At 42.5% G+C, this 27,663-nt stretch overlaps 1 protein-coding gene across 14 annotated transcripts in view; it reads right to left on the reverse strand.

The window, feature by feature from the left end:
* The window catches only part of foxn3 (forkhead box N3), a 298,786-nt gene that overhangs the window by 156,202 nt on the left and 114,921 nt on the right, over positions 1-27,663 (reverse strand). The window lies entirely within an intron of this gene.

Below are 27,663 nucleotides of genomic sequence, written 5' to 3' on the forward strand. Positions count from 1 at the left end.
TCCTTTTGGAAGAACCGCTTTGGTTCTAAGTCTGTTCATTTGCTATCAAACACAGGAGAAAATTCTCTTCTTGTATCCAACTAAATATAAGGCAATATCAGTTTGGGTACTTTTAGAATTATTGTCCAAATTAAACCGCTCAACGCTTCTTTTGTTTTACCTCAAGATTTTGGTTTAGTAACAAAAGTGAGTTCCAATCTATAAAAGTAAGCTCATATTGTAATCTGGTCCTACACATCAGTGCCCACAAACAGCCTCAGCAATTAAAAAATCATGCTTTGAATTCTCTACACCACAAAGACTGCAAAGTTTCAAGCTATCAGCTCACCACCACCTTCTCAAGGGTGGTATGGTTCAGGTCTGAAACTCCGAAGTGTTCTATGGAGCCCGCCTGGATCACAAGTTTTGCACCTTGGATTTGGCTAGGATAAGCATGATATATTTCACTTCAGGTATGATTCAAATGACCACCAGGGAGCTTTTATCAAACAAAGTTTAATTGAGAAAATATAGTTAGTATGTATAGTAAGAAAATTAGCAAGAGCTTTTATCAATTACAAACAAAAACAAAACAACCACAATAATGTATGACCCTCAACAAATATATCCAAGATGTTCCAATTCCATAAACAAGACCCTTCAAACAGGTTTAATACAGCATTGACTAATGCTCACGTGATGCTAGAATTGAGCTCTTTGGTTGGAGAATTGAAAACTCTCAATCCTGTAAGTTCACCTTAATAGGTCGCCGGGACCGGATGGGATGTACCCCAGGTTACTGTGGGAGGCGAGGGAGGAGATTGCGGAGCCTTTGGCGATGATCTTTGCATCGTCGATGGAGACGGGAGAGGTTCCGGAGGATTGGAGGATTGCAGATGTGGTCCCTATATTCAAGAAAGGGAACAGGGACAGCCCGGGAAATTACCGACCGGTGAGTCTAACCTCAGTGGTTGGTAAGTTGATGGAGAGGATCCTGAGAGACAGGATTTATGATCATCTAGAGAAGTTTAGTATGATCAAAAGTAGTCAACACGGCTTTGTCAAGGGCAGGTCGTGCCTTACGAGCCTGGTTGAGTTCTTTGAAAATGTGACCAAACACATTGACGAAGGAAGAGCGGTGGATGTGGTCTATATGGACTTCAGCAAGGCGTTCGATAAGGTCCCCCATGCAAGACTTCTTGAGAAAGTGAGAGGGCATGGGATCCAAGGGGCTGTTGCCTTGTGGATCCAGAACTGGCTTGCCTGCAGAAGGCAGAGAGTGGCTGTGGAGGGGTCTTTCTCTGCATGGAGGTCAGTGACCAGTGGAGTGCCCCAGGGATCTGTTCTGGGACCCTTGCTGTTTGTCATTTTCATAAATGACCTGGATGAGGAAGTGGAGGGATGGGTTGGTAAGTTTGCTGACGACACCAAGGTAGGTGGTGTTGTGGATAGTTTGGAGGGATGTCAGAAGTTGCAGCGAGACATAGATAGAATGCAAGACTGGGCGGAGAAGTGGCAGATGGACTTCAACCCGGATAAGTGTGTAGTGATCCATTTTGGCAGATCCAATGGGATGAAGCAGCAGTATAATATGAAGGGTACCATTCTTAGCAGTGTAGAGGATCAGAAGGACCTTGGAGTCCGGGTCCATAGGACTCTTAAATCGGCCTTGCAGGTGGAGGATGCGGTCAAGAAGGCGTACGGCGTACTAGCCTTCATTAATCGAGGGATTGAGTTTAGGAGTCGGGAGATAATGCTGCAGCTTTATAGGACCCTGGTTAGACCCCACTTGGAGTACTGCGCGCAGTTCTGGTCACCTCATTACAGGAAAGATGTTGAAGCCATTGAAAGGGTGCAGAGGAGATTTACAAGGATGTTGCCTGGATTGGGGGGCATGCCTTATGAGGATAGGTTGAGGGAGCTTGGTCTCTTCTCCCTGGAGAGACAAAGGATGAGAGGTGACCTGATAGAGGTTTACAAGATGTTGAGAGGTCTGGATAGGGTAGACTCTCAGAGGCTATTTCCAAGGGCTGAAATGGTTGCTACGAGAGGACACAGGTTTAAGGTGCTGGGGGCTAGGTACAGAGGAGATGTCAGGGGTAAGTTTTTCACTCAGAGGGTGGTGGGTGAGTGGAATCGGCTGACGTCGGTGGTGGTGGAGGCAAACTCGTTGGGGTCTTTTAAGAGACTTCTGGATGAGTACATGGGATTTAATGGGATTGAGGGCTATAGATAGGCCTAGAGGTCGGGATATGATCGGCGCAACTTGTGGGCCGAAGGGCCTGTTTGTGCTGTGGCTTTCTATGTTCTATGACTCTGGTCAAGCCACCAACAGCAGATTTTTCCCCTTTAGAAAGGCAAGACCTTGTTTTCTGATAACCAGTTGAATTTCCAAACAAAACGGAGAGAGAGAAACACTTCTTTTCAGCTTGCTGCCCCTTCTAAACACTAAACTCAAAACTGCAGCCAAACAGAAAATGAAACCTTAAACTCACTAGAAAGGAGGAAAAAACTGTCCAAACACACATGACATTCCTCCGAACAATGCAGGGCCATAAAATAACCCAGAGTAAAAATAAACAAACCCTATTTAAACCACTGAAGGAGCAATAAAAAAAAACCTCTCCAGTCAACTCAGCAACACTGACATCAGCTGAGGCTGAGAGAGCATGATTTTAAAAAATCTCTTAAAGGTACACTAATATCACAAGGGCAATAAATAGGAAATAAACGTCAGCCTTTCCAGTGGCATGTACATCCTTTGAACAAATACAAACTTTATAAAGTCTCAGCTGTAACTACTGGCATTAATTTATGATGTCACATTATTAATCCTTCGTGAATTCAATGTTCTGGTTCACAATTAGATTAATCACAAATTGCGTACCATCACTGCACAATTCAAGTCAAATTTTTTTAAAAACTTTTTACTTGACTGGTACAGCAAATCAACAGATTTCCATGCGGTACTTAGCACACTTTCTACAATAATCACTCTCAAATTCCCACTACTGTTTTAAACATTACTTAAAACAAGCAGAAATTCCTGAGACTGTGTTTCCCAATAAGCATTAACACACTGGGGAAGTGCACAGTGGAAACAGTTTCCCTCGAGTGGGCTCAGTCAATACCAGCCACTGTTGTGCATCTCCTTACTAGAACGTAAAGTACCAGCTGTGTCAAGCACGTGGGAGGATCTCGATCAGGGAATGATAGGTTGTGAAGGAAGTTTTTTTAAAATCAAATGGCAGCAGGAGAAAAAGTACTCTTTTGGAAGCCAAGTCATTGAAATGCAATCATTTTTAAATGTTATTCCATAAAAACTTACAAAATTTAAATTCCACGGGGCGGGGGTCATCCAATGCAAGTGCAGGAATGGCTGCATTTTGCGAGCTCTGTAACTACTCATCTTTTAATCAGCCTGATGCTTAACCATAATTATCTAATCCTGGACTGGAGACATCAGGGTGGTTTAACTGGTGAGTGGGCTCACACTCTGGCAATGTTAGAGGCATCAGGCTGTCACTGTGGGTAAAGCTATCAATGACAGTCTCAACTCCCTGGCACAAATCATTGTGCTCACATTGATACCTGAATGAAACAGAGGAAAGAATCCTGTCAGTCGAGTGGGCAGTTTCTTCGGTGAAGACTCACCTTCAGTTATTGGAAATCCTGACTAATTCGGAGATATGAGGCTGGAGAAGGAGTGCCCAATTCCCAGCCAAATGTGAGAACTGGCTGCCATGCTTTCATAATCTAGATTTGAAGGCTGGGCGTATCAAAGAGGCATAATGTATCCGATCTTCAAGATCTCGGGTTGGTTATAGGCCCCATTCACCAGTCTTAAGTTGTCTTGATCTGAGTGTTCGTCAAGGGAGGCTGGAAGTGGCCGGACCCAGTTGGAATTTCTCACTGCTGGGGCCTAGATTTCTTTCCACTGGGGTTTCTGGGCAACGACACAACCGAGGTGCAGAGGTTTCAGTGAAACTACTTATTTTGTTCCAAAATCCTGCCAAGGCTTTGGCCTTTCCAAGCTCCATAGATGGCTGTGTCATCCTGCAGTTCATCATTAATCCTGAACTACTCCCCTTGATATTATAATCCTGATTTTGTGATGTCGTCTTTTATCCTAACAAAGGGATTTGATATACAGCACTGAGGTACATGTTGCCTGTTATCCTGTCGTCCTTTGAAAGCCAGGGATATCCATTTATTCATAATGGAATTCATCCACTGCTATGCTCTAGCAATGGAAAGGGTGACCTTAGTTTAAGATGTGTTACTATTTACATGCGATTTTGGTCTTTCGGTATGGCATCAGGGGCCGGGTGGATAAGGGGGTCTGCCTACCCTTCTTCTGGCCCCGTGTCAATTCCAAACACCTGGGGTCTAGTGTTTGTGATAGAGAGATATTTTCTTTGCTTGTGGGCTGCTCGTGGTCTCTCCTTCGCTCTATTGGGGAGTATGCTGTCTTGGCTGTTTGGCAATGGGGTTGTGTAATTTTTTTTTTCGTATTGCAATCCTGGCATTTATAATGGAGGTTTATGTTATATGGCATTCTTTACTTTGATTATAGAGAATATGAGCAGCACCACAGCAAGGTGGTGGGCTAGTGGTTTGGCATAGAGTGGTGGGTATGGCCTTAAAAGTCCTCTTAGTGGGCGAGGGAAAACCCCCTTTAAAATTAATGGTGTCATGGTTTTTTTGTGGGGTTAAAGAATCCTTGCTGGTCTCCTGTGAAAGTACAGACAGATCACGTATCCTGGAAAAGACTGAGTTTTATTGTCTCTGGCACCTCTGCATAGCTGGAGTTGGGAAGAATGTGTGCTGGTGCACACCTAAGCACAATCAAGGAATCCTTGGCTGTCTAGTCTTTATTGGGTCGATTTCCTACATTTTCCTTGGCTGCACAGGTTGTGACAGTGGCTACTTGGTAGTTTGTCACCTGGAACGTACAGTGAGCACATCATCCTGTTGGGTGGAAGAGATTCTTGTCCTCCCCTCGAGATATCCTGGCTGCAGATGTTTGGACGGCAACTCCTCCTGTTGCTAAGGTTTCCCTGATGGGGAGAAATAGGTGGAATTTTTTTTGGTTAGTATCCTCAGGGCCTGAGTGTGAACCCAGATACTGGGGCTCCGCATTATCCTGTGAGGTTATGTGGCTATGTTCGTGGTATCCCACATGTTAGAGCGTACACTGTCAAACCACATCTTGTCTCTACTGGTCTTATCCTAGTGTGCCTTTCGAGGTTTCCTTTCATTATCTGGGTCAGTGGGGTACTGATATAGGCTCCGATTTATTATATTTGATTCCACGGGGTTTCCTTCATCCTGTCGGGAGGGGGAGGATTGTATCTTTCCCCAAGATATTCCATCTGTGGATGTCTTGATGATTCTTCTTCTGGCTGTTTTAGGCTCCAGTTGGTTGCATTGGGCCTTATAGGAGCTCCCTTATGCTATGTAACTCGGTCCTTGTTATCCTGTGGGTGAGGGTATGCTTCATCCTTTTATCCTCCGCTGTGTAATATCCTTTCAGTATTCGCACGAAGAGGGGTGCCAATTACGATTATAATGAATTGTATATGAGCAGGCATCAGTGGTGACCACTAACTAGTCAGACTGTTGTAAAACCCCAGCCGATTCACGAACGTTCGTTGGAGAAATGTGTTACACTTACTCAATTTGGTTGAAACAGGATTCCATTCCGACACTAACTACCATCTGTAATGGTCCAGCAAGTGAATCAGTTGTATTAAACAAGGTCAACTAGAGACAGGCAATAATATGTCAGCCTTGCCAGTAACATCCATAGCCAAGAGAATGAGCAAACAACAGCCCATTAAATAAATAGAAAACAATTACCTCCTGTTGTGAATTTTAAATGCCAAAATCAGGAAATAAATCACCTTTAGCCAAGTTAGAAATACTATTCAAAATTTTGGCAATAAAAACAGAAGAAAATTATCACTTCGACTGAACTCCTGTTGACAGGCAGTTAGGATATCATATTAGTTTGTTGTCTTCCATTGATTGCAGACACTACTTATCAGGCAGACATTGTTTAATCCATTTGCCAAATTTATTAGCTCCCTATATTTCATAAATGATTTATATTGTGTATAGGGTTGTTGCCATGCATGGATCCTATTCCCATTAGACACCAGCATTCTGAAAAAGAACAACCATCGGGCTTAGCTAATGGAGGAGATGAAAAACTAAAGGCATGCTGCAGTGGACAGATAAAGGCCACAATAGGGTTGGTCAATTGACTCCACTGTTCCCCATTGTTTATAATCAGCCACAGGTGTAATGTTCATATTAATAAACTCAAACAACTTTAGATTTTCCCGTTACTAGCTTAATTAATCCTCCTTTTAGTTCATCTTCAGAAGCACACAGACAGATTTGTGCTGGATTGGAAGAAATGAAAGTGGAGGCAGGAATGAAAGTCAGACACAATTCCCTGTACTGATAGTTTTCATAATCCCTGAAGCATATTTTAGGACAGGGTGAGCCTCAGCTTTGATGCCTCCAGTCCATTTAATAGTCTGCCCACGCATTCTATCTAGGCTCACAGGCAAAAAGACAATTCAACAAGGTGCAGGATCGCTACCAGTGATCACGCAAACATGAGTCATGCTTTTCGAAAGTGGAAAGGACAAGAAGACAGACTACTGAAAAAATAAAGATGTCGTCCTCTTCCACCACTGCTAAATGTGGTGATACTTGGAGAATGAGATTCAGACATGGGGCTGAATTCTCCCAAAAGATTCTAAGTGTCAAATTTGCTTGAAAACTGGAGTAATTCAGTTTTTTTTAAAAAGTGGGAGTTCAGAGAAGAATCTCCCACACACTGTGCACTGCAGAGGCCACCAGCACGAATATCATTAAATTTTAGGGGGCCCATTCCCACTGGAATCAACACACTGAGCGGGCCACTGCGCATGCGCCAATCTGTCAGTGCCAAGATCGGCACATGTGCAGTGGCCTTCCACTAATGGCTTCCTGACCCCCGTATTGCCAGCCCTCTGCTCCCCCTCCCATAGTCTGATCGCTGGCCACATCTCACCCCCCCCCCCCCCAGCCCACAACCGATCACCCCCTAAGCCCTACCCCCATCAGGCCCTGCCCCTTTGGCACTGCCCCATGCCCAATGGGAAGTGCCATGGTGCACACTGGGCATTGGCATTTTACCGCTTGGGCAGTGCCAGGAGGCACAGGCTGGCACTGCTAGGGTGCCCATGCCCAGGGGGCACCAAACGTCTGCCGCCTGACTCTCTGGGGGGCGGGGGACAATTGCCCCCTTTCATTCCAGCAGGGTTGGGCAGCTAGCTCCGCGAAAGTGGGAAGCTACTATAATCCCCGCTGGAGTGAAATACTCTGGCGAGGTGGGAGATGCTACCCGGCCAGGAGACTTCAGTCCCAGGCCCGCTAACGAAATTTAAATTATGTTTAAATGACCATTTAAATGGTCTTGGTGACTCCCCGCCGATTTCCGGCATGGAGCAGACACCACCAGGAATCTGGCAGTGGACGATGCAAGCAAGGCACGAATGCTCACACGAACACTGCGAATCGGCCGACGCGAGAATCTCCTGGCTCGCTGCACTAAAAAATTAGCACAGCAAGGTGGGAGAATCGCACCCCAAATCGAACTCTAATTTTGTACTCAACCAATAGTCAAATGTACCATAATCAATGGGAACTTAGATGCCAATTAAGGTCCCTTGACATCACCCTGGATGAAACTAACTGAACCAAGGACTTAGTCTGCCTAATCAATACAGCTTTTTCACATCAAGCATTGCACCAAAACAAACTCAGAAATATCAATCTTTGCTGAAATGGCCGGTTTCCTGACACTGAAGCAACGCATCATGCAATGTATTTTACACAGAGGGTCGTGGGGGCCTGGAATGTGTTGCCGGGCAAGGTGGTGGAGGCGGACTCACTGGGAACGTTTAAGACTTATCTAGACAGCTATATGAACGGAGTGGGAATGGAGGGATACAAAAGAGTGGTCTAGTTTGGACCAGGGAGCGGCGTGGGCTAATTGTTCTTTGTTTCTCGTTTCAAGGCTTCATTCTATGATCATCTTGCTGGTGCCAGTACAGAGCGAGACTGCGGATAGTTGGGAACCTGTCTCGGGGGCAGGGAATTCAGATGGTGTTCGTAAAGCAGAAGTGGAAATGAATAGGGTTGGGAAGCATTTTCTGATCAGGGCCAGTGTGATCTCCTGGACTCGTTTCGATCGCCACAGGGGGTCGGAGAGGAATTTCCCAGATTTTTTTCCCCCATATTGGCCCTGGGGTTTTCACTCTGGGTTTTCGCCTCTCCCTGGAGATCACATGGTCTGGAATGGGGGGGTGGGGGTGAGTTAATAGGTTGTGATGAACAAAGCATCGTAGCTGTGAGGGACAGCTCGGTGGATAGGATATTAGGATGTAGATAGGCTGGAAAATTGTGCGGGGATCCTGGATTCAGGATTCAATCCTGGACCGGGGAGCGGCACGGGCTTGGAGGGCCGAAGGGCCTGTTCCTGTGCTGTATTGTTCTTTGTTTGTTCTTTGTACCTATCTATACTGTCCTTTGCATCTTTTGAATTGCTATTTTGTGCATCTCTCCACATTATAAATAAAAGGACCATGGTGTTCATCAGATCCTCATTCCATGTTCCATTATACTGTAAAGTTAAGTTGAAAAAATCTGTGCATATGATTGAGTGATAAAAGCTACACTTTGCTTTGCTGCCAAAGTGATGAAAAGTAGATGATCAGATTGTTGGGAACCAAGGCTGATAACAACTAATTAATTGAAGAAAAAAGGCATTCTATCAGTTCCACACAGACTTAGCATAAATTAATGAGCACAGGTTGAGTGATAAACAAATAAACAATCGTAATGAACTGGAGGGATAAGTATTGGCCAAGACACCAGAAGAACTCCCCTGCTCATTTTCAAAAGTGGGAACTGTTACATCCACTGAGGGGCCTTAGCATACAATAGTTAGAGAAGGTCAGACTAAAGAACAAAGAACAGTACAGCACAGGAAACAGGCCCTTCGGCCCTCCAAGCCCGTGCCGCTCCTTGGTCCAACTAGACCAATCGTTTGTATACCTCCATTCCCAGGCTGCTCATGTGACTATCCAGGTAAGTCTTAAACGATGTCAGCGTGCCTGCCTCCACCATCCTACTTGGCAGCGCATTCCAGGCCCCCACCACCCTCTGTGTAAAAAACGTCCCTCTGATATCGGAGTTATACTTCGCCCCTCTCAGCTTGAGCCCGTGACCCCTCGTGATCGTCACCTCCGACCTGGGAAAAAGCTTCCCACTGTTCACCCTATCTATACCCTTCATAATCTTGTACACCTCTATTAGATCTCCCCTCATTCTCCGTCTTTCCAAGGAGAACAACCCCAGTCTACCCAATCTCTCCTCATAGCTAAGACCCTCCATACCAGGCAACATCCTGGTAAACCTTCTCTGCACTCTCTCTAACGCCTCCACGTCCTTCTGGTAGTGCGGCGACCAGAACTGGACGCAGTACTCCAAATGTGGCCTAACCAGCGTTCTATACAGCTGCATCATCAGACTCCAGCTTTTATACTCTATACCCCGTCCTATAAAGGCAAGCATACCATATGCCTTCTTCACCACCTTCTCCACCTGTGTTGCCACCTTCAAGGATTTGTGGACTTGCACACCTAGGTCCCTCTGTGTTTCTATACTCCTGATGACTCTGTCATTTATTGTATAACTCCTCCCGACATTATTTCTTCCAAAATGCATCACTTCGCATTTATCCGGATTAAACTCCATCTGCCACCTCTCCGCCCAATTTTCCAGCCTATTTATGTCCTGCTGTGTTGCCCGACAATGCTCTTCGCTATCCGCAAGTCCAGCCATCTTCGTGTCATCCGCAAACTTGCTGATTACACCAGTTACACCTTCTTCCAAATCATTTATATATATCACAAATAGCAGAGGTCCCAGTACAGAGCCCTGCGGAACACCACTGGTCACAGACCTCCAGCCGGAAAAAGACCCTTCAACCACTACCCTCTGTCTCCTATGGCCAAGCCAGTTCTCCACCCATCTAGCCACTTCTCCTTGTATCCCATACAAAAACAAGTAATAACATAGCAATCAAGGACAGTGCTGCTGTGATATCCAGTGATTAGTTTTAAACAAATTCTCTCTCTCTCCACCCCAAAGGGTTCGAGTGCCTGTTGAAGTAGTTCCCTGGGACTGTCCTTTGCCCAAACAGTTATTTGTTATGTGTGAGCCTCAACAGGGAATGCCAAAGGGGGCTCACAGACCCTTGGTGCCAAGACATCTGCTGTCCAATACATGCCAATTGTGCCCTGCCTGTGCTGGTTATCCAATTTTACCCTTTCAAATATTGACCGACTTCTCTTCTACGACTGAATCTGCTTCCACCATCCTATCAAGCAGTGCATTCCAGATCATCATTACTCATTGCTTAAAAATATATTTCTCATCACTGCTCTGGCATTTCTGTATCTGCCATGTTTCAGTTGGCAACACTCTTGCCTGAGTCCAAGTTCTGGATTCAAGACCCCAAAAGACCTGAGCACAAAAATCAAGACTGACATTCCAATGTTGCATTTAGGGCATCGGAGGAAAATTAGAAGAGACGTTAAATCAAGGCCCTGCCTGCCCTCTCTAGAATCATAGAATCTACAGCACGGAGACAGGCCCTTCAGCCCAAACTGGTCCACGCCGGCCAAAATGGCCATCTAAGCTAACTCCATTTACCTGCACTGGCCCATATCCATGTATCTGCCCAAATGCCTTTTAAATGTTGTCAATGTCCCTGCCTCAACCACTTCCTCCAGCAGCTCACTCAACATACGTACCACCCTCTGTAAAAAAGTTACTCCTTAGGTTCCCATTAATTCTTTCCCCTCTTAACTTAAACCTATGCCCTCTTGTTCTCAATTCCCCAACCCTGGAAAAAACATGCCTCTCATGATCTTATATACCTTTATAAGATCACTCTTCAGTCTCCTACACTCCAAAGAAAAAAGTCCTAGCCTGCCCAATCTCTCACTATAACTCAGTCCCTCGAGTCCTGTCAACATCCTTGTAAATCTCTTCTGCACTCTCTCCAGTTTAATAACATCTTTCCTACAGCAAGGTGACCAAAGCTGAACACAATACTCCAGGTGCAGCCTCACCAATGTCCTGTACAAGTGCAACATAACTTCCCAACTTCTGTACTCAATGCCCTCACTGATGAAGGCCAGCATGCCAAAAGCCTTCTTCACTGCCCTACCTATCTTTGTCTCCACCTTAGAGAACCGTGCACCTAAACTCCAAGGTCCCTCTGTTCCACGATACTCCCCAAAGTCCTACCATTCACTGTCCTGCCTTGATTTGACTTTCCAAAATGCAACACCTCACACTTCTCTGTATTGAACTCCATTTGCCATTTCTCAGCCCACTTCCCCAGCTGATCAAGATCCTGCTGCAATTTTTGATAACCTCCCTCACTGTCCATCAATACCACCTATTTTAGTGTCATCTGCAAACTTACTGATCATGCCTTGTACGTTCTCATCCAAACAGTTGATATAGATAACAAACAGCAATGGGCCCATCACTGACCCGAGGCACACCAGTCACAGGCCTCCAGTCCGACAAGCATCCTTCCAGCATTAACCTCTGTTTCCTACCATCAAGCCTATTGTATATCCAATTTGCCAGCTCTAGTGCATGAAGATTCCATGACATTATTTTGAAGACGAGCAAGGGCATTATCTCAATCAATATCACAAAAAACAGATCATTTAGTCATTATCACAATCCTGCTTGTGGGATCTTGCCATGCGCAAATTGGCTGCCATGTTTCCTACATTACAAGTGACTATTCTTTCAAAGTACTCCATTGGCTGTAAAATGTTTTAAAATGTCTGATCAGTATGAAATGCGCCATAAAATGTAAGTCTTTCTTTCGCACTTGTCAATTACCTTAAATCTGTGTCCTTTGATCACAATATCTGCTGCCACTGTCAATAGTTTCTCAATCAAATCTCTCCTTTGGAGTGTAAACAAAGGTAGGGGAAACTTAATAGTGCAGACTTCCTAAACTACTATGACAAATACATTCCCCTTTCTGGTTTACACTGGTTTACAAAAATAATTCTCTACATGTTGCTTAATCTATATTGGAGAATTGAGGGGAAAGTACTGGTTGGAAAGCTGGTGCAGAAGTTCACAGTACATCACAGAAATTATTGCACATTTGATCTACACTGGTTGCATTTCTTGTGGAACTAACGATTGTTCAGCTGCAACTAAGTAAATCTTTTCCCACAGATTTCTCCAATTCTCCATGTTTGTCATCCAAAGCATTTTACATTTGAGACACGAGTCTCCCACCACAAAAATGCTTTTGGTAATTTTCCAGTGGAGTAGAAGGAAAAGCAATCATTTATTTGTCAAAGGCTTCTACTTTTTTGCTAGACTACATTATTATTTCGAGGATGCAGCCATGAGGAAAATCATAGCCCGGTAAGAACAGAGGAGGCCAAAGAAAATACTAGATTTGGAACTTCAGCATTTGTCTTTAAGCACTAACTGTGCTGCGCAATTTATCTCACTTACAGCCTCCTTTCCTGTTTCATTGCGCAAGACAACTATAGATCCAATACATCAGGACTTGACTGAATGAAATTCTGATGAGTGCCTTACATCCAAAAATTATTACAATGTAAACAGTTAGTCTTTATGTTTGGATCCCAGATGTCTGTTTAGTCACTGTTTACAACAAGACAAAGTACCAGCAAGCAAGAGTCATTTCTGAAGGAGGCTCCAGTAACTTCTCAAATGGAAATGCCTGGTTTGGAATTAGGCATCATCAATTTCACTGCATACAGGACCATATTTATCAGGGTCCCTTGAAGATGAAAATGTATTCTTGGAAAACATTCTAACATTTATACTGAACCTCATACCAGAAACAAAACCTACAAGCTATTTTATCAAAGTGCAGAATTAAATGTTGTCCAAGATTCTGGCAGTTAAATTTGGTACTTTCAGAAAATCCTTTCAAGTATCGACATTATAAAATTCTGGCCATTGGTAACACTCCCCATTCTAACAAAATCAAAGGGTGATGTGAAGAGTGTCTAAACACTTGAGTCACTTCCTCCAGAGCTAGGAATGCAAATTCTAAAGACAAGAATTCCTGTCATTTCACCCTCACAAACACAAGAACAGGCACATCAATTCAATCTCCAAGGGAGATACACCCGGTTACAAATTCACTACCTTGCTGCAGTCTTCTAAATATGATTATTCTCAAGTTAAAGCAAAAACTACAACAAATTAAAAATGGCGACAACAATTACCAGATTTCACACTTCTGTTATCAACTTAATCAAATTATGATAAATTCTACATAATATAGCAGCAAAATTACAGATCCTGGAGTTAAAGGTACAGCATGGATAAAAATTGGCTAAGAGACAGAAACTAAAGTGGTGGTTATTTTCCAGACAAAGGAAGTGTACAATCATGCTACCCAGACATTAGTGTGAAGAACACTACTCTTTTTGATCAACATTAATGACTAGAAACAAAAACAGCAAATGCTGGGATAACTCAGCAGGTCTGGCAACATCTGTGGAGAGAGAAAACAGAGTTAACATTTCAAGTCTGTATGACTCTTAAGTCATACAGACTCAAAACGTTAATTCCCTTTTCTCTCCCCACAGATGCCACCAGACCTGCTGAGTTTTTCCAGCATTTGCTGTATTTGTTTCAGATTCCAGCACCCTCAGTGTTTTGCTTTTATAGTAATGACCAGGACTTGGATGTACAGTGCATAATTCAGAGCTTGAAGATGACATGAAACTTGTAACGGTAGTAAGCAATGAAAAGGATAGGAACAGATTTATTTCAGGAAGACTAGAGAGATTGGTAAAATGGGCAGATGCAATTTAACAAATGATAGATTTGATAAGAACATAGGAACAGGATGAGGCCATTCAGCCTGTTGTGCCTGCTCTGCCATTCAATACAATTATGGCTGATTGGATATTTCAATGCCTTTTACCCACACTATCTCCATAATCCTGTCCGTTATTGTTCATCAGAAATCTATCAATCTGTACTTTAAACATACTCAACGACTGAGCTTCCACAGCGCTCTGGGAAAAAGAATTCCAAAGCTTCACAACCCTCTGTATAAAGAAATTTCTCCTCATCTGAATCCTAAGTGGCTTTCTCTTTATTCTGAAATTGTGCCCCATTTCTAGATTCCCCAAGGGAATCTAACCCATTACCTGCATCTAACCTATTTCTTTGAAGTATTGTGTAGGTTTCACAAGATCACCTCTCATTCTTCGAAACTCTAGCGAATACAGGTCTAGTTTGCCCAATATCTCTTCATAAGACAGCCCCGCCATTGCCAGAACAAATCTGGTGAACCTTTGTTGCACTCCCTCTACAACAATAATATTCTGAGGGAAGGGGACCAAAACCTCTCACAGTACTCCAAGTGTGATCTAACCAATAGTAAGGAGAATGTGGAGAGGCAAAATCACCTAAATAATGCAATTTTAAGGAGGGGAGTTGAGAAGAGACTGAAAAAGAGTGACCTACAGGTTTATGTGCACACATTGCTGAAGGTGACAGCTGCAAGGACATTTTGAAGATGTTTAAAAAAGACATCCTTGGCTTCATTAATAGAGGCAAAAGTAAGGAAGTTATGCTAAACAACAATAAAACACAGGTTGGCCTCAACTGGAGTAGTGTGTTCAAATCTGGGCCCTACACTTCAGGAGGTATGTCATGAGATTAGAGACAGTAAGAGTTTTAACAACACCAGGTTAAAGTCCAACAGGTTTATTTGGTAGCAAATACCAAATTTGGTAGTATTTGCTACCAAATAAACCTGTTGGACTTTAACCTGGTGTTGTTAAAACTCTTACTGTGTTTACCCCAGTCCAACACCGGCATCTCCACATCATGAGATTAGAGAAGGGAATGGACAAATTGGATTGCTTTATCAAAGAGCCAATGGATTGAATGGTCTACTTCTGTGCAGTATCCTTTTATGATTCGATGAAATGTAATCCTACTCTTAGCCTGTGTCCTGAAAAAAAAAGATCTGTCAGCATGTTGAGTTAGCGCCTGTAAAATTCTATAAATTAAGTATGATCAGGATGAATGGAAAGGCATTGCTACTGACCGGCCTAACTGGAGCAAGACTGTTCACTGAGACTGGTACATTTCACAAGCTGGTAGCTGGTAAGTCAAAGACAGTGGGAGCCTTATCTGAAAGCTCATCCTGCCAGTGACTACCGATGCTGCAAGCACAACTTAATTCTCTACACACTCAACTGGACAACACAGACTTAGACGTGACCCAAGCCTTCGTGATATCTTTGCTGAAATCAGCATGAGCATCAGAAGCACAATGATGGGCCAGACTGATCTTTAGCATGAGTAGAGATAAGAGAGCTAACCAGAGATTTTGCAAGGCTAAATGTTAAAAGGCAGCTCAGAAATTGGAGTACGTGGCTGATCGACCAACGTAACTTCTTTATTTAAACTTTCGTTCATCTGAACTTGCTATTACAGCCCAGAAAAGAGACCATAAAGATATACATCCACAGTTAAATGAATGTTTTCCAGTTCATGTTGCTCTATCCAAGAGTCAACCCACAGGAGCATTTATAACAAGACTCTTGCACAGGGAAATCTGATTTCCTGCCATAATATTTGGCTGCATCTTACAAAATCCAATGAAACAAAAATAGAGCAAGCTAAAGCTTCAGTTACTGTGAACTGGATGATGAAGTACATGTCAAGTTCAAGTCAAGATTGGGATGCAAAATTGATTGGATACTTTATCAAAAAGACTGTGATCCCAAGATTAACCACTTACTGCAGCTGAACAGGAGTTAATGCTTTTAAAAAGTGTAATTGGGTAACTCAGACTGTGAGCAGACATTAAGTGCTTTATGACTGGAGGCAAATTCCAGGCTCTTTACAGGCTAAAGATTAGTGGTTGAAATTGTGTAAGGGGGCAGGATTTTTTATTACAGCATTATTCCACTAGGTAAATGAATTGGTACACTGGATTTTTCCATGAATAGAGATACCAATGCTCATTAAGAGGTTCCACGGTACAGTGCAAATACACTTCTGTAAACTTCAAAGCGAGTACAGCTGTATCTGATTTAGAGAGTAAACACTTATCTACAATCAAATTATGCTTTACAGCATATCTGAATAGATGATGCATACTCAGGATAAACAGAACCTACCTTTTCGTCCACTCACACTATGTAATAGCACAGTAATCACATATCTTAATATGCACCTCATACATAGAATCCCACGGTGGTTCAAATAATGCTTTATTTCATTGCTTTTATTACACTGTTTCTTTTGCTCATACCATCATCCCCCATCAGTCAGGCGATTAGTAAAGGATGACCAAGCCAAAACTGTTCAATACCACAATGGAATGGGAGCCTTATTTAAAGCAGCAACTGATAAGATGCTTTTCCTTTCTCAAGGTTAGAAAGAATAGAGAGGGAAATGCTTTTCTCCAGAGAGCAAGTCAGCTGTTAAAACCATAGAACATAGAACAGTACAGCACAGAACAGGCCCTTCGGCCCACGATGTTGTGCCGAGCTTTATCTGAAACCAAGATCAAGCTATCCCACTCCCTATCATCCTGGTGTGCTCCATGTGCCTATCCAATAACCGCTTAAATGTTTCTAAAGTATCTGACTCCACTATCACTGCAGGCAGTCCATTCCACACCCCAACCACTCTCTGCGTAAAGAACCTACCTCTGATATCCGTCCTGTATCTCCCACCACGAACCCTATAGTTATGCCCCCTTGTAATAGCTCCATCCACCCGAGGAAATAGTCTTTGAACGTTCACTCTATCTATCCCCTTCATCATTTTATACACCTCTATTAAGTCTCCCCTCAGCCTCCTCCGCTCCAGAGAGAACAGCCCTAGCTCCCTCAACCTTTCCTCATATGACCTACCCTCCAGACCAGGCAGCATCCTGGTAAATCTCCTCTGCACTCTTTCCAGCGCTTCCACATCCTTCTTATAGTGAGGTGACCAGAACTGCACACAATATTCCAAATGTGGTCTCACCAAGGTCCTGTACAGTTGCAGCATAACCCCACGGCTCTTAAACTCCAACCCCCTGTTAATAAAAGCTAACACACTATAGGCCTTCTTCACAGCTCTATCCACTTAAGAACATAAGAAATAGGAGCAGGAGTAGGCCATCTAGCCCCTCGAGCCTGCCCCGCCATTCAATAAGATCATGGCTGATCTGACGTGGATCAGTACCACTTACCCGCCTGATCCCCATAACCCTTAATTCCCTTACCGATCAGGAATCCATCCATCCGCGCTTTAAACATATTCAGCGAGGTAGCCTCCACCACCTCAGTGGGCAGAGAATTCCAGAGATTCACCACCCTCTGGGAGAAGAAGTTCCTCCTCAACTCTGTCTTAAACCGACCCCCCTTTATTTTGAGGCTGTGTCCTCTAGTTTTAACTTCCTTACTAAGTGGAAAGAATCTCTCCGCCTCCACCCTATCCAGCCCCCGCATTATCTTATAAGTCTCCATAAGATCCCCCCTCATCCTTCTAAACTCCAACGAGTACAAACCCAATCTCCTCAGCCTCTCCTCATAATCCAAACCCCTCATCTCCGGTATCAACCTGGTGAACCTTCTCTGCACTCCCTCCAATGCCAATATATCCTTCCTCATATAAGGGGACCAATACTGCACACAGTATTCCAGCTGCGGCCTCACCAATGCCCTGTACAGGTGCATCAAGACATCCCTGCTTTTATATTCTATCCCCTTCACAATATAGGCCAACATCCCATTTGCCTTCTTGATCACCTGTCGTACCTGCAGACTGGGCTTTTGCGTCTCATGCACAAGGACCCCCAGGTCCCTTTGCACGGTAGCATGTTTTAATTTGTTTCCATTGAGATAGTAATCCCATTTGTTATTATTTCCTCCAAAGTGTATAACCTCGCATTTCTCAACGTTATACTCCATTTGCCATATCCTCGCCCACTCACTCAGCCTGTCCAAATCTCTCTGCAGATCTTCTCCGTCCTCCACACGATTCACTTTTCCACTTATCTTTGTGTCGTCTGCAAACTTCGTTACCCTACACTCCGTTCCCTCCTCCAGATCATCTATATAAATGGTAAATAGTTGCGGCCCGAGTACCGATCCCTGCGGCACGCCACTAGTTACCTTCCTCCAACCGGAAAAACACCCATTTATTCCGACTCTTTGCTTCCTGTCGGATAGCCAGTCCCCAATCCACTTTAACACACTACCCCCAACTCCGTGTGCCCTAATCTTCTTCAGTAGCCTTTTATGGGGCACCTTATCAAACGCCTTTTGGAAATCCACTTGACTGGCAACCTTTAGAGATCTGTGGATATGGACCCCAAGATCTCTCTGTTCCTCCACAGTCTTCAGAACCCTATCTTTGACCCTGTAATCCACATTTAAATTTGTCCTACCAAAATGCATCACCTCACATTTATCAGGGTTAAACTCCATTTGCCATTTTTCAGCCCAGCTTTGCATCCTATCTATGTCTCTTTGCAGCCTACAACAGCCCTCCACCTCATCCACTACTCCACCAATCTTGGTGTCATCAGCAAATTTACTGATCCAGTAAATTTGCTGATGACACCAATCCAGCCCCCTCCTCTAAGTCATTAATAAAAATCACAAAGAGCAGAGGACCAAGCACTGATCCCTGCGGCACACCGCTAGCAACCTGCCTCCAATCCGAAAATTTTCCATCGACCACCACCCTCTGTCTTCGGTCAGACAGCCAGTTACCTATCCAATCGGCCAACTTTCCCTCTATCCCACACCTCCTCACTTTCATCATAAGCCGACCACGGGGGACCTTATCAAACGCCTTACTAAAATCCATGTATATGACATCAACTGCCCTACCTTCATCAACACACTTAGTTACCTCCTCAAAAAATTCTATCAAATTTGTGAGGCACGACTTGCCCTTCACGAATCCGTGCTGACTATCTCGGATTAATCCGCATCTTTCTAAATGGTCGTAAATCCCATCCCTAAGGACCCTTTCCATCAATTTACCAACCACCGAAGTAAGACTAACCGGTCTATAATTACCAGGGTCATTTCTATTCCCTTTCTTAAACAGAGGAACAACATTCGCCATTCTCCAGTCCTCTGGCACCATCCCCGTGGACAGCGAGGACCCAAAGATCAACGCCAAAGGCTCTGCAATCTCATCCCTTGCCTCCCACAGAATCCTAGGATACATTTCATCAGGCCCAGGGGACTTATCGACCTTCAGTTTATTCAAAACTGCCAAGACATCCTCCCTCCGACCATCTATTTCCTCCAGCCTATTAGCCTGTAACACCTTCTCTTCCTCAAAAACATGGCCCCTCTCCTTGGTGAACACTGAAGAAAAGTATTCATTCATCACCTCGCCTATCTCTACTGACTCCATACACAAGTTCCCACTACTGTCCTTGACCGGCCCTAACCTCACCCTGGTCATTCTTTTATTCCTCACATAAGAGTAAAAAGCCTTGGGGTTTTCCTTGATCCGACCCGCCAAGGACTTCTCATGTCCCCTCCTAGCTCTCCTAAGCCCCTTTTTCAGCTCATTCCTTGCTAACTTGTAACCAATGTCTCAGTTCGAAACAGATGCAAAGCAAGTCCCTTGATTTGACATCTAGAAACAAGATTTTTCTTTTTCAATACCAATCTTAAATCAAGATAATTTAGACACACAAGACTTTGGATAAAGCTGCATTTCAGGCTATACTGGAAGTCAGATTGGAATTTCCAAGTCCAACAAAGGAAAAAGATGCCAAATGTTACAGCATTATCGATTTCCAAAGATCAAATAACAATCTCAATTCCCTGCTCCCCACTTAATATTTTTTAAAATGCTGTTTTATTATTGTCTTTGTTGCTTTCTCTTCTCACTTCACAGTAGACAACAAGTTCTAATCATGGCATGAGGTCACCTCGCAACCTCTGACCGTTCTTCAGGAAGTAAGCAAGCTTTGTGCTTCTTCCACCACCCTCCAGACAATCTGACCAAGATGGGGAAATCATGGCCACATCTGTTTCCTACTCTTAAGTGCTGCAATTCAGTGATTTAGCACAATTCTACTTTTTTTCCTTTTAAGATTTCCTTAAAAATAAATTTTGCAATTTGCATTGCCAGATTCTGAGTTTTCTTAACTTATTCAGCGGCCTGCTGTGATCAGATAGTAACTGGAAGTCCTCCCTAGTTTGACCAGATTGACAGGATCTAATGAGTTCACTAAAATATCCAACAGTTTGTATTAAAAATTCAGCCATACAAATTACGTTTACACAACAAATATACTTTTCTGCAGTATACTGTTTCAACGATTCCTATGGTTTGTCAGCAAATAGGTTCTCTTCCCATTTTGCTAACAATGCTATGACGTTGATTTGTGCGGAGTAATTCAGCAATAAGACTGGAGGAGGAAAACCTAGAGAGTGATTTATATACAATTCACACGCACTATAGAAAGTCAAATGTAGTCATTGAAAAGGACTGAGACAACTTTCATTTCTATAGCCCTCCACATAAACAGGAAGAGCAATGTTTTAAAGCACAGAACAATGGATAACAGTGGCCAATGAGTGGGAAAGAAAACAAAGACTGAAGGATAGGGAGAGGGAGTCAACATTAGCCAAAGAGATTTTTTTTTCGGTGGCCTTAAAAATAGGCAGTGGATAACAGATTTCCACAAAGAAGGACATAATGGCTGAAAGGGTTACCATTGACTATGACATTAGGGAGAACAAAGGACAATAGTTCAGGAGTACTTGCCTCCAAGTGTTGCTGCTATAAGTGAGTTGAGAGAGTTTTTCACCAGTTCACCAAATGGAGCACTTTGCTACAAGTCACTCAGCAGGCTCTCCTAAAGAGTGCCATGCAACAATCGACAGGTCAATGATACTCACCCAGCTAGGTGGTGGTTGTGGTAACAGTATCTACCTTTAAAATAAGAGAAAATAAACAAAAACCCCGAAAAGTCACTTTTTTAAAAAAAAGTACATTACCTCTAATACATTAGAACATAATCATCTGCATTATAAATACTGGATAAAAAACATGCCAAGTACCACCAATTGGAAATCTGGCAAAGCATGCTGACTAGGCCTCAATGTGAATGAACCAGCTCTGATGGCCATCTCCTTTACTCAGGAGATAGACTGTCAGATCATTAGTTTATCACTAAGGCAACCACTTGCTTTTTTGGCTCAATTGAAATGCATTGCTATGGCAATACATATACAAGAAAGAAATTCTTCTCCAAGGCCAAGTAACAAATGGCAATGAATTCAAAAGTCACATGCACAGGTTTGATGAATGCTTGCCTCGTGTTATAAGGCAGGCTCACTCCTTGACACACGCTTATCATGGCTGCGGGGGGCCTGACACTAGACAAGCTTACAGACAAAGACTGGTCTTTTTGGGAATGGCATGAGAGAAATGCCAACACTACTGTTATACTGCCATTTTATCAATTCAATGCTGAAATTCACAATTTAACATCACAGCACTAAAATGGTCATCTCATTCTTTAAAAAAACCATAATTACCTGCCAATAGGCCAAAGTGATAGTCTGATGCTGCATTGCCACGCTACTGGTTCCTGCTATATCATACTTGATTTAATATCCAAAAAAATAGTTGGAAACCAATCAACTTACTGGTACAAGTTGAAGCTCATTAAGCCACAGGCAATAGGCAACAAACCAATACTAGAACTAGAGGGCACAGCCTCAAAATAAAGGGGGGTCAGTTTAGGACAGAGTTGAGGAGGAACTTCTTCTCTGAGGGTGGTGTATCTCTGGAATTCTCTGCCCACTGAAGTGGTGGAGGCTAACTCATTGAATATGTTTAAATCACGGATAGATGGATTCCTGATCGGTAGGGGAATTAGGGGTTATAGGGATCAGGCGGGTAAGTGGAACTGATCCACTTCAGATCAGCCATGATCTTATTGAATGGCGGGGCAGGCTCGAGGGGCTAGATGGCCTACTTCTGCTCCTATTTCTTATGTTCTTATGTAATAGGCAAATTTTGCTCCCAGTTAAAATGGACAAAATTTGTCAGTTTCACCAAATACCATAAATAACACCTAATATAGGGAAAACATGTTCCGATGGAAGGTAAATGACTCTAAACATTTGCTGATCTCTCTCCACTTATGTGACTTGCTGACCAACAGTGTCCATTTTATTTCAGATTTTCAGCACCTGCAGTATTTTTTGTACATATGGCATGGTGCATAAAAGTTAGATTGCCATGATAACAGATACCTATATTTTACAGGCAGAAGGCAGTATTGGTGACAGACCCCATCAGAAACAACTGTACACATCTTTGGTATCCAACTATAAAATCACCAACCCCCACCCCAACCTTTCCAACACTAACCTTCACTTTTAAGATGTCTATAAAATCTCGAGGTGGTTAGCTTTGCACTGATTGAAGCTGTACCTTAGCCATCATTAAACTGCAACGAGATATTTTCTACATCAACGTTCTACCTCACCAACTTAATTCTCAAGTTGCAGCTGAAACAACTTTTCAGGAACACTAACCCCATATTAGGGATGGTCTGAACCATGCCATAATACTTGGCACTAATTGCCAAAACAGCAGTCTGCCTGAATGAGATTACAAGAATGTGTGTGGGTACTGTGCTCGATTGAAAACATTTCAATGCTACAGTGTGCAGCACTCTTAAAGTTCCAGATATCAATAATATATGGAACAACATGACCAGCAAGCACACAGTGCTTATTCTTGCTATAGACCACATGAACCATCCGCCCTCGCAAAGTAATTGATCTGCTAAATTAATTTCAAACCACTGGTAAAGCTTCCAGCTTTAAGTTCAGGCAAGTTTCTACAAAATATACCAAAGAACTATCAATCTAAGCTACAAATTATACCATTCCACTGCAACTAGATGGATTTACAGATGACATTTCCGAGTTCCAACAACACGATAATCTCTGCTTTGAGTGTGCTGAACTGTTTATCAATGCACCCCATTCTTAGCCACCACATTTAGTGGATGCAGATTAAATGCAGCTGCATTACTCTGCCTCCAATTACAGTTTCAGTAAATAAAACTACACACATCCACAGCAAAACTTCAACAGATAAAGACTGAAATGGATGTTAAAATTAATAGTATCAATTCACAATGGTTTAATTTTAAGTGTCTTTTTAGTGATCCTGCAATCCACAATACTATCAATACTCCACTTAAATCAGAAGTTAGTGGCCGAGGGCAAGTTTTTAAATGTAAATCTGGTGGTCAAACATAACAAACATGAAAGTAAGCTCTCTCAGCTGCACTGATTTTCATTTCACTTTCTTTCCCTTGTAACTTTAATTTAACATAGTGCTCCTGGGGGCAGGACTGAGTTGCTATTACCCTATCCAATTCCCTCCAGCAATGAAGCAGATTAATTGCCAAGAGTTGGGAAAGGGTTGACACCAAAGAAAACCAGAGCTGTGTGTTCATTCATTGGATGTGGGCATCATTGGCAAGGCCAGCATTTGTCACCCATCCCAAAATGACTTTCAGAGGGGAGTTAAGAATCAACGACATTGCTGTGGGCCTGGAGTCCCACGTAGGCCAGACCAGGTAAGGAGAGCAGATTTCCTTCCCCAGAAGGCATTAGTGAATCAGATAGGTTTCTCTGGCAATCAATAATAATTTCATGGTGACCATTACTGAGACTAGCTTTCTATTCCAGACTTAATGGAATTTAGGTTCTATCAGTTGTCATGATGGGATTTGAACATTTGTCCCCAAAACATTAGCCTGGGCCTCTGGGTTATATGACAATACCACTACTGCACTCCAGCATCACCCCTTATTCTTAAGTGATTTCTCCAATTTTCTTTACCAAACCAATCATGACATTACTTGAATTACAGTGATGTTCAACCAGCTCTTCTAATATGTCAGGATTTAGTAAGTATAAGTCTGTCTCAAGGGGCTGGTAAAATTTAACAGCTGAAGTTAAGCCTGAACTGCTGAAGTTAAGCCTGAAGTTTTTTTAGTTTTTTTTTAACTGGTCGGTGCAACATCGTGGGCCGAAGGGCCTGTTCTGCGCTGTAATGTTCTATGTTCTATGTTCTATGCACATCTCATCTGTCAATTTTCCAGTAGCAAAGGGTTCAAAGGTTGCAGCAGCAGATTTGGAGAATGGACAGAAAATATCACTGCGATTGGGAACTATTGGAATCCCACAATAGTCCATATCTATACCATGGGCTTTAAACCAGGGCCTGAGAAATCATTGTACTTGTACTCATTCTCATATATGTAGAAGTACCATGTACAGAGAATTTTGTGCTGTATATGTTTGCTACAACAGTATTTCTGATAGTAAAAATACACATTACAGAACACGCAAGGTTGGAAGGGGAGTGGGCTAAGCACAAAGTTTGAAAACCACAGGTCTAATCTATTCAGGTTATTTTGGAGACCTTTATAGAGAAGATGATTTATGCTGTGATAGTTTATTAATTATTAACCCAGATATTTGCTTAAGGAGTTCCGCTGTAACTGCAAACATCAACATTAAAACATATGCTGATGCATGTACGGTTGTTTTAAAGTTAATTGGACTGTTGGAGAAACAGCCTCGCGATATCAGTGGGGTGGCTTTAACAGCAGCTGGGCTGAGAGCCAGCACAGGAAACCTCTTCAAGAAATAGCTCCCTGATCATAAACAGACCCTAAATAGGTTTAAGGGTCCAATCCCAACACCCAAAGCTTCATTTACCTTGTTTATTTCGAATTCCAGAGCATATGGGAGACTCCTTGCTATGTCATAACTTGTTAATAAACAGCCGCAAGTTTGCATTGAAGTAACATCCAACAAATCAACTTATAGCATGTAATAAAAAAAATAAAGCCATCAAATCTGGGTTGCTTTCCACAGATGCAACAATGATGATTGAAATACCCATTTCCTGTTGGTATCCATATCCAACAACTCAGCAACGATTCAGAGAACAAATCTGGTACAAGGTCACAATTACTTAACTAGGGACAGCATGCTCTCAGTCTCCTGGATGTGTGGAATACTCCTTGACAATTTCTGTTTCTTTGTTGCAGCAAGTGCTGTTCAAAGAAATATTTTGCACTATTCAGCTTTAACTATGTTTAACAGAAAAAGACTTCACATAGGAAAACCTGGGAGAGATGGAATTATTACTATTTCAATTGTGTTCTGAAGCATGCTCATATGTTTTGCTCTCCTACTGTGTCAGAGAGACACTTCTTAAAAACTGACCCGCCTTTCTCAGACATGCACTCAGGCCATTGCAGGAAAATTGAGCAAAGAGCATTTTAATGCCCCACCTTGAGCAATCTATGTGATTACCACATCAAGGCACTGCACAAAACAACTAAACAGTTAGCAAAAAAGAGTCACTCATTAATCACTGCCAGACAGGCAGCTTTACAGTACTTTCTAGCCTTCGGAAAGAAAAGCTTATTCCAAAATAACACCTTGGTACAATGAAACATTCCTAAAATAATACAACGGCTAATGTCCTTGATCAAAATTCAGTCTTCCAGTTGTAAATATATGACATATGGATTGCGGTTGGGAGTAGGTCCAAAATGTACATATATACAGAAACATTTCAATGTTGACTTGCATTTAATCCGCATAAAGTCACAGCAAACAAACTTAAAACCAAGCCATTTCTCCAATTCCTAAATGGCTTTTAGTAATTTATCTATTGATGCAACAACATTGCACCAAAAAGGGGAAACGTTAGGCCGACTTAGTAAAATATTAGCTGAAACAATAAAAATAATTGTGCCAGCCAATTAAAGGTCACAATTATTTTGTTACCAACTGCTGCTGCAGCATTTTTGGTATATAATAATGAGATGTCGCAGCTGTTATTTTATGAAAAGCACACATACTGCGGAAGAACAATTGTTTCAAAGTATGCATTGTTTTAAAATGTGATTTCCATAAGAATTTGGTTTCAACGGGGTAGATTGGCCTTTGTGCAGTAGTGCAAAGGAGTGATAGAGTCTGCGGCCTGTTTCTCATCTCTCCTGGTTCTTATTGCTATTCACTTCAATCGGAGGGATTTAAAACAGGCTGCCAGTTCACAATCACAAGTCAAAATCTATACACGTGCATTTACAGGGTTATGTACAACACAATTTAGTATTCTGATGCTGAAATTCACAATTTAGGATTGACACACAGATACATGTTTGAATTGAAGCCCTTTTTATGCTACAAACCAATGAAACTGCCTACATGTGCTGTACATGTCCTTGAATGGGATTTAGCCAAACTGTGCTTCCACTCAGCTTTGACAACAGTCGAACTGCACATGTGCAATTAATACAATCACATCGGCAACTTCACTATTCTTTTGGCAGGTGATCAGTACAATGCAAGCAAAAAATGTGTAACAGTCAGCCATGAGCCAAGGCTGCCTGCAGTTTAAAAAAAAATCCAGCAAATCGGATGACAACCTTTTTTCCAAAGGTGGATGAACAGCAACTTGTTTTCATATAACTCTTTTAACCAAGGTGCTTCACAGGAGCACAATCAGACCAAAAAATAAATCAAAAACATCTTCCCTGTAGTGATTTTTCTTGCCTCTGGACTTGTATGCTGCCTCATTTATATTACAGTGCTGCCTCCAGAGGTAGTACAAAAATATGAAATGAAGTATTAATACTCTATTCACTTTAGTGCATTGTCTAATGCATCCACAAGCATGACAATGCAACTGATATTGGATGCCAGGTGGTTATTTTGTATCATCCACTATTTTGGTTCCTGCTACAGCAGGATTTTGCTCTCAGTTGATCCTACAATACAAATAAATTGCTGGCCTTTACGAGCAAGAGAGCAAAGGGGAGAGTGCGGGAGACAGGTTGCAAAGAAGAGAGCAGGCCCGCTAAAGGGAAAGACAGAATGTCAAAAACACTACAAGAGAATGGGAGATAAAATGCAAGACAGAAAGGGTGTGTGGGAGAGATATAAAATGCAAAAAGAATCAGAAAAAATGCATAAGAGTGCACACAAGAGCAAGGGGGTAGTGTACAGAGATGACGGAACATAAGGAATAGAGAATAAGAGACAGTGACCATGCAAAGGAAAGCGAGTGTTTGTGAAAGAAAAGCACAAAAGTATTTTTTCCCACCATTGTGATGCTTTATATGGGGTTGATCTTTCTTCAAAAAAAAAGTTAAACACAATCACAATGCTCTGTCATCCCTAACTTAGAAATTAGATGCCAAAGCACAGAAGGTACCTAGGGAACATTTTATTGTGTATCACCTTCCAAAGGCACAGAAACCAGCATAACTAGCTGGCTTTGATTTATCTCAATCCTATTAGCTTGAACTTTTAACTATTAAGATTACAAGGGGGCACAGGTTCAAGGTGAGACGGGGAAAATTGAAAGGAGATGCATGGGGGAAGTTTTTCAGAGGAGGTGGTGGAAGCAGACACATTAGCAACATTTAAATGGCATCTGGATAGGAACATGAATAGGGAGGGAATAGAGGGA

This window comes from Mustelus asterias, chromosome 18, assembly GCF_964213995.1.
Source record: "Mustelus asterias chromosome 18, sMusAst1.hap1.1, whole genome shotgun sequence".
Classification (NCBI taxonomy): Eukaryota; Metazoa; Chordata; class Chondrichthyes; order Carcharhiniformes; family Triakidae; genus Mustelus; species Mustelus asterias.